We start from the raw sequence: 6,000 nt of genomic DNA, 5'->3' as shown, positions 1-6,000 counted from the left end.
AGTCATACAGCATCTATCTGTCCAATTAGTTACATGATTTATGATGGGTAAAGCACTCCTAATTTACATAAAAATCAAAGATTTCACAGATTTATAAAGAAAAGAGCCACATTTCACATCAGTCATTAAATTAAACTCATAAATTGAATGATAGAATACATAGAAGCGACGATACACAGCACAGCCACCTTAATAGTTGAATGTAAACCTAGAACATCCAGCGACGGTCTCAAATACGAAAATTCTCCTCCATATTTTGACCCCCTGTCTGTCTGTCTATCTGTCTGTCTGTCTGTCCATCCGTCCGTTTTCCTATATATCTGTCTGTCCGTCCGTCCGCCCGTCCATCCATCCATCTATATGCCTGTCCGTCCATCTGCTTTTCTGTCTATCTATCTGTCTGTCTGTCTGTCTGTCTGTCTGTCTGTCTGTCAGTCCATCCGCATATCTATCTATTTGTCTGTCTATCTATCTATCTATCTATCTATCTATCTATCTATCTATCTATCTATCTATCTATCTATCTATCTAATCTATCCGTCTGTCTGTTTGTCTGTCTATCTATCTAAAAATGATCCTCAGGGGTGCATGTGTGTTTAAGCAGTCGGTTGGGTGTCTACATACAGAAGTGATTGGCTGTGTCTGAGGAGGGTAGATGGTCACGGACCTGCGATGGTTTGCCGTCCTGTTAGTAGCTCCAATTAACCTGACTGCATGGCTTTGGACTGTGGAAAGAAACCGGAGCACCTGGGGGAAAGCTTGTTTGGAAGATGGGGTCAGAGAGCAGGGCCCCTGGAGCAGACAGGGTTAAAAGCCTTGCTCAAGGGCCCAACAGTGGCTGCTAGCAGAGCCTGGATTTGAACCAACAATCTTCTGATTGATGGCCCACTAGGCTACCACTGTCCCTACCACTTAACAGTATTACAGGATCACGGCGAAGGCAGGAAACACCGCGGAGAGGAAACCCACACGGACACACGGGGAGAACATGAAGAAAAGACATGCAGGGAATCGAACCCAGGCCCTTCTTGCAGGATGCAACCATTCCTGAATAAGCCGTGTGGGTCTCGCTCCCAGCAATTAAAATACCTTAAAAAATATGGGATGCTTATCAAATAATAAGAACCACATCGGTCAGTTTCCTCGCCAGCCTGGCAGAGACTTGCTGGACAATATCTTCACCTTTCAAAGTTCCTTTGAAGTCTGCGATCTTTTTCTGGGATTTGTGTGTCTGGGAACGCAGCACGGCTCTGTAAGCACGAGGGTCAGGACCCCGACAGAGTCTGACCCAACACTTTTCCTCCGGCTTACTATTCTATCAGCACTTCTGAGATCCACCGGGCACTTGATCAGCTGTCAGCACGAGGGGAAAAACACAGATCCAGCCAGCTCCCCGAGGAGGCTCTGAAGATTTTCGGGCAGCAATGAGGAGCGTGTTTTAGTCATTCCCGTCTCCCTCCATTAAATCGAGCAGTTATCTGTTTGCTTTTCTGAGAATGAGGATTAACTACCCAGAGTTCACCTTGAGAAAGGCTGGTATAATGGCGTGGCATTTTTTCCACAGAGTTTTAGCACTACAAGGTCTGGCTCATTTAAATAAACTGAAGCAGATCTAATCCGTCAGAGCACGTTAGCGTCACGAGCGGCTGCAGCTCTGCTGGTAAAATGTTTACTAGGTGATAGAAACTTGTGGTGATCAGGGATGTTGGGTTGCTGTCGTTCTGCCTCTCCTGTCCGATCACTCAGGTTTGATGACGGTGGTGGAGGTGGGCGCTGATGTCCTGTGAAAGCCTTGATGACCTTATTACCTGCTCGCTCTCCATTTTAGTTATGCTGTAATAATTATTGGTGCCGGAGTCTAAAGCTACTCTCTGCAAAACTGACATTTAACTCTTAATGATTTCACATTTTAACTCCATTTTCTATTGTTTTACCCTGAGGTGGTTCTGATGGAAACCTGATATCCACCCGAGGTTGTCAAGACTGACGTGCTAACAATGCTGCTCCTGCTAGATGTGACGGAAACCTGGCGTGTTTGCACCAAAAATAAATAAATGTCAAGAACTCACTGCGCTTAACCGCTTATCCAGTCAGGGTCGTGGGGGGTGCTGGAGCCTATCCCAGCTTTTCAATGGGCGCAAGGCACACAGTAACACCCTGGACGGGGCACCAGTCCATCGCAGGGCAGACACACAAACACACACACTCATTCACCTATAGGGCAATTCAGTGTCTCCAATTAACCTGACTGCATGTTTTTGGACTGTGGGAGGAAACCGGAGCTCCCGGAGGAAACCCACGCAGACATGAGGAGAACATGCAAACTCCACACAGAAAGCACCCGGATCGACCCACCTGGGTATAGAACCCAGGACCTTCTTGCTGTGAGGCGACAGTGCTACTCACCAAGCCGCCCTTGGACAGAATAATTAACTCCAATTATTATTATTATTATTAATATTTATTGAATTGAACTGAATTTAATTTAATTTAATTTAATTTAATTTAATCTAATTGAATTTAATTGTGTGTGTATGATGTGTGGATTCAGCTCATTTTAATTATCCTCCAGGCCACCCAAGAAGGACGGGGGTCCCTGCTGAGACTTCTGAGGTTCCTCTCAAGGTTTCTTCCTGTAATTTTAAGGGGTTTTTTCCTGCCACTGTCGCCCTCGGCTTGCTCAACAGGGATTTTTGGTCTGTTGGTCCTGGTGTATGTAAAGTTGCTTTGAGACAAAGCGCTATATAAATAAAATTGACATGATACAGGGTCGGTCGGGTTAGGAATCAGGTACGGACTGTAAGCGCTGACACAAGTAAGAAGTAAGTGTGGTGAAGGTTTAGCAGCAGGGACAAATCTATTTCGCAGCGTCGGCGAGAAAGAAAAATACCTTCAAATGAAAACTGCAGGTGGATCTGCAGAGCTGTTATGCATGCGACCCTGCACTAGGGTTGGATTTATTCCTTCCTCACCCTTCCACAAATAATCAATCACTTATTTCATTTCATTTAGTTAACTCTTAATTCTAGGAGTTCTGATTTTATACACTTTCTCTTTACACACTTCGTTGCTTTGCTTCTGTTATTTTAGCCGCGTTATTCATTCTCATTGTCCTACAAGCCACAGTATAGTTCTACCTTGGTTAAGCATCCTGCAATTGGGTTCATTTTCACTTCTTACAGGTGTTGGACTCGGAACTGGAACTAGCACTTTTGGTGTCAGAGGCAAGTCTCACCAATCATTCGTCAATGAATATCAAATCTTTCAACCCATCCAGCCAGTACTAGACTAAAAAACTATAATAATATTAGCATTACAAAATGTGCTGGTCAAGAGCTCAGTGTAAAGCTTTCACTACACTGTGAATATACATAATTAGGGGTCAAAATTATCAAATTTATTATGTAAAAGTCATATTTGACTGTTTAAGACAGACAGAACAATAGATAAATAGATAGACAGACAGACAGATATATAGATAGAAATATATAGACAGATAGACAGAAAGATAGACATGTAGATAGATAGATAGACAGACAAAAAGACAGACAGACAGGTAGATAAATAAGTAGACAGACATATAAAGCTATAAAGTTTTAGACAGACAGACAGGTAGATAGATAGACAGACAGACATACAGATAGATAGACAGACAGACAGATAGAGACGGACGGACAGACAGACAGACAGACAGACAGATAGACAGACAGACAGACAGAGAAAGAGATAGAGACAGACACACAGACAGACAGATATTGTACATAGATAGATAGATAGATAGATAGATAGATAGATAGATAGATAGATAGATAGATAGATAGACAGACAGACATACTATAGATAGATAGATAGATAGACAGACAGACATACTATAGATAGATAGATAGATACACAATAATAAATAGTTTAATCATCTATCTAATTTCATTTACTAGATATAAAATAAGCCTATATAAAATGTATAACCCAAATATAGATAGATATAGACTAATAACAATAATTTAAACAAAACAATAATTACAAATAATAAAAAACTAATAAATTAGAAATTAGAAAATAAAAAATCATAATAATAATAATAATAAAAGATCATTTTTGTAATGGCAAAAATTGCTAAACCAGCTAACACGCTATCACATGTTGATTTTACAATGAAAGTTTAGAGTTTTACTCCCTAAACCGAGGAGAAATGATATCTTTATAGTAATGAGGGTCGAGTAAATACTAATGCGGTATGCGGATGTAAGAAGTGCTCGTCTGTCTTTGACATTTAAGTCGTTTATTCACAATTATGTACGCATTCCTGCTGCGTGCCTCATATTCTTTGCGTCCAGTCCAAAAGCGTTCCCTCGTGCAGCTTTTTCAGGAGGAAATTCTTTTTTATCGCCCCCGAATGAGTAGGCCATTGCCAAGCACTGCTGACCTGTTATTTCTCCTGGGTTGCCAAGTCTTCTTCAAATCCGGGTCCCGCAGGAGCAATCCGGCCCGTTTCTGGTCGTGCTCCAGCGTACTGATAGAGAGAAAAGGTACAGGAATAAGATCAGGGTCAGCGAGCTTTACCACACTTCAAAAAGCCTTAAATAAACTGGTTTTCTACCCACGAGCACCATATTTTACAATAAAAGTTACTTCCGTCTGTCTAAAATAGTTTTCACGCCCAGTCCATCCAGAATTCTACTGTCTGTGTAGTCTGTTACGTCTTCTGTACTGTGACTTTAAATAATTACCATTATAAGAGCCACATTATACCACATTTTTATACTCATGGTTGCTCTTTGAAGAGTTTGTTTACTCTCTTTTTATGTAGCCGAATTATTATGGCCTTCGTATAAATGTTGTAATTAAAGTAAATGTTAGGTTACCCACATACATTTCCTGCTGACCAGTCAGAGACTCTCATGCAGGGAAATCCTTAAAGTCCCTCATGTGTGGGGAAATCAATGCTGCTAGTCCTACAATAGGTCACGAATCCAGCCGGCACCTTTTAACGTGGGCATTATAGAATAGAATAGAATAGAATAGAATAGAATAGAATAGAATAGAATAGAATAGAATAGAATAGAATAGAATAGAATAGAATAGAATAGAATAGAATAGAATAGAATCTTTATTGTCACTATACACAAGTACAATGAAATTTCGAGTGGCATCTCTCCAATAGAGTAGCAGCAGTAGAAGAAAGAAAGACAGTAGTAGTATTAATACAAGTAATTAAAATTATTTACACAGAAAAAAAATTATTTACACTCTAAAAGATTAAAAATAAAAAATAAAATCTTTGCTCTCTTGTAACGTGAATTTACATTTTTGCTTTAAATATTAAATATTAACTGTGTGTGTGCAGATGCTGCATAGTTCGTGTGTGACCCGTAGTCCTGTGTTTGTGTGTGGTAGCTATTATGGTAGCTAGGTGGCGCCCTATATGGCCAACGGTCCTAAAAATCACAAGTCATCAAGCAAAAACATTTTAGGGTTGCGGCGGATCCTGTTTTCCCGGAAACACCACGCGTAAGGCAAGAATACCCTAGACGGGGAGCTAATCCATCCCAGGGCTTCGACCACGTCCCTTTCAGACACACAATCATGTCTGTGTTGACGCCTGGTCGGCTGATAGCACAGCTGAGATTCAAACCTGGAGCTGTTTAAACACAACATATAGCCAACCCGGGCACCTGATAGATAGATGGATGGATAGACATACAGACAGACAGACGGACGGACGGACAGACAGACGGATAAGATAGATAGACATACAGACAGATACTGTGGACGGACGGACGGACAGACGGACAGATAGACAGACAGACAGACACTGTAGATAGACAGATAGATAGACAGACTAGACAGATGAATAGATAGACAGACTATAGACAGACTATAGACAGACAGACAGACAGACAGACAAGACAGAGATAGATACATAGATAGACAGACAGACAGACAGACAGACAGACAGATACAACATTGCCTGGGGGTATATATGGAGGTGTTATTTTGGTA

At 41.1% G+C, this 6,000-nt stretch overlaps 1 long non-coding RNA gene across 1 annotated transcript in view; it reads right to left on the bottom strand.

Annotated features, from left to right (window-relative positions):
- Nucleotides 1–4,260: 4,260 nt before the first annotated feature.
- Nucleotides 4,261–6,000, bottom strand: part of LOC134324675 (uncharacterized) — a 42,348-nt gene continuing 40,608 nt past the window's right edge. The window contains exon 3 of the long non-coding RNA XR_010014213.1: nt 4,261–4,510. This is a non-coding gene — a long non-coding RNA (uncharacterized LOC134324675). The remainder of the gene's footprint in view (nt 4,511–6,000) is intronic.

The sequence above is a fragment of the Trichomycterus rosablanca genome, chromosome 12, assembly GCF_030014385.1.
Source record: "Trichomycterus rosablanca isolate fTriRos1 chromosome 12, fTriRos1.hap1, whole genome shotgun sequence".
NCBI classification, from domain to species: Eukaryota; Metazoa; Chordata; class Actinopteri; order Siluriformes; family Trichomycteridae; genus Trichomycterus; species Trichomycterus rosablanca.
This window is presented reverse-complemented; position numbering and strand designations above follow the sequence as displayed.